This window comes from Schistocerca serialis, unplaced genomic scaffold, assembly GCF_023864345.2.
Source record: "Schistocerca serialis cubense isolate TAMUIC-IGC-003099 unplaced genomic scaffold, iqSchSeri2.2 HiC_scaffold_1242, whole genome shotgun sequence".
NCBI lineage: Eukaryota > Metazoa > Arthropoda > Insecta > Orthoptera > Acrididae > Schistocerca > Schistocerca serialis.
In genome coordinates, this window is record NW_026047450.1 from 315,001 (window position 1) to 317,500 (window position 2,500).

General features: G+C 64.1%; 1 pseudogene; it reads left to right on the forward strand.

The window, feature by feature from the left end:
• Positions 1–2,500, forward strand: part of LOC126436669 (large subunit ribosomal RNA) — a 7,439-nt pseudogene that overhangs the window by 2,670 nt on the left and 2,269 nt on the right.

Sequence of the window (2,500 nt, forward strand, 5' to 3'; positions counted from 1 at the left end):
GCGCGGGTGCGCGGATTCTCTTCGGCCGCCATTCAACGATCAACTCAGAACTGGCACGGACTGGGGGAATCCGACTGTCTAATTAAAACAAAGCATTGCGATGGCCCTAGCGGGTGTTGACGCAATGTGATTTCTGCCCAGTGCTCTGAATGTCAACGTGAAGAAATTCAAGCAAGCGCGGGTAAACGGCGGGAGTAACTATGACTCTCTTGACGGAGGAAGAAGTCCTGTCGCTCGCCAAGGCGGAGGCCGAACTGTTCCTTGAGAGGGACGCCCGGTTCTTCTTCGTTAATCAAGAGCTTATTAGGATGTTCCCCGACCGAACGCTTGAGGCAATCAAGTGCCGACGGCGGCAAGCTGCCCACAAGCAGCTTGTCCGCCAATTCATGGAGGCGCTTGAGATTGGTCGGGGGGAAGAGCCGGCGTCCCGCCGGGGAGCAGCGAGCTCACTGCCTGACGCGGGCGAGGCCGCTGCGCCGCCCGTCGACGCAGCCGAGGACTTCGCGGCCGACACCACCGGGCCGCCGCCGGAGGGGCCGACTGACGCCGCCATCTGGGAGCATCTGGCGGGGCTACCTGCTTCCGCCCAGCGTTTCTCTGCTCTGGATCGAGTCATTGGTCTGGGGCGGGGCACGCCGCCCGATGTCATCCTGGGCATGCTCCCGGATGCCCTTGCGTCGGTCGGGTCCAGGGGGGAGAGGTCGATCACCAGGGCACAGCGGCCGCGCCTATCATCCAAGCGGCCGCCTGCTGCCCCGCCGCTGCAGAAGCGCAAGCGGCGCCGCTGGGAGTTCGCGCGGACACAGGGCGCCTTCCGCAGGTCGCGTGCACGTTGCGTGCGCGGCTTGCTGGACGGCACCCTGCTGCAGCCGCCACCCGACATCCCCGGTCTGCTGGACTTCTGGGCGGACCTCTTCACGAAGAAGCCGATCTCCACCGCTGGCTTCATCCGTGACCGCCTTCTCCCGCACTCGGAGCCTGTCGCTCCTGAGTGCCTATGGGGGCCGGTCACACGTGAGGAGGTCGCTGCTGCCTTGCCGCCCAGGGGATCGGCGGCCGGGCCGGACGGCCTGACTCCAGCGGAGCTGCGGCGCCTGCCGCATGAAGTCCTGGTGAAACTCTTGAACCTCTTCCTCCTGGCCCGCGCCCTCCCCGAGCGTCTGCTTCGCGCCCGGACGTCACTTCTCCCCAAAACGGCTGCACCAACATCCCCCGCTGACTTTCGCCCCATTACGGTCTGCTCGGTGTTGGCGCGGACCTTTCACAAGGTTCTCGCGTCACGCCTGATGCGTGCATGTGCTGTGGACGAACGTCAGCGGGCATTCATCCCCCGGGATGGGATGTTGGAAAACACCTTCATCTTGGACACTGCTCTCACCGACGCAGTCCGCTCCTGTCGCTCTGTTTTTGTGGCATCGATCGACGTCTCTAAAGCGTTCGATTCGGTGGACCATGCTGCCCTCCGCCCCGTGCTGAGGGCTCATGGCCTGCCGGATTGCTTTATTGAGTACGTCGAAAGGTGTTACGAGGGTAGCACGACAGTGATAGCGGGCGGCGCCGACGTGGGCGTGCCCCTGCAGCCGGCAAGGGGTGTGCGTCAGGGTGACCCCCTCTCCCCCCTCCTTTTCAATTTTGCGGTGGACTATGTTTTGAGTCAACTTCCCTCCCACATCGGAGCTCGGATCCTCGGCCGCAGAGTCAACGCTGCGGCCTTCGCAGATGACGTCCTGCTTTTTGCATCGACCGCGAGGGGATTGCAGTCCCTCATCGACGCAGCCGTCGCAGCCCTCGGCCATCTGGGGCTGCAGATCAACGCCCGGAAGTGTTTCACCCTCGCTTTAGTCGCGTCTGGGCGTGACAAGAAGGTGAAGGTCGACGCCGACGTTACCTTCAAAGCGGGCAACGCCACCATGCCCGCCCTACGTGTGGGTGAAACCTTCCGGTATCTGGGACTGCAATTCTCCACCGCGGGTCGCTGCGTGTTCAACCCACGACGCCACCTGGTGGAGCAGCTGGACGTCATCTCCCGAGCTCCGCTTAAGCCGCAACAGCGCCTCTACGCCCTCACCAACGTACTTCTCCCAGGCCTGTACCACGGGCTGGCCCTCAGCCGCACCCGAGTGGGTGCGTTGAAAGCGGCAGACGTGACCATCCGGGCCGCCGTCAGGAGATGGTTCCGCCTTCCGGCGGACACTCCCCTGGGCTACTTCCATGCTCCTGTAGCCCAGGGAGGCCTCGGCATCCCATCATGCCGATGGATGGGGCCAACACTCCGCCGATCCCGTCTCCTGGCGCTGAAGAGGATTGGACCAGCCCCCGACGGTGCAGGCCGGGACGAGGTGCAGCGTGAGATTGAGGTGCTGGAGCGGCATCTTATGTGGGAGGGCCACCTCCTCAAATCGTCGACGCAGGTTGGAGAGATGTGGGCCGCGCGCCTGCACGTTGCCTTTGACGGTGCGGCGCTGTCATCTTCCGCCGCCGTCAAGGGGCAACACCAGTG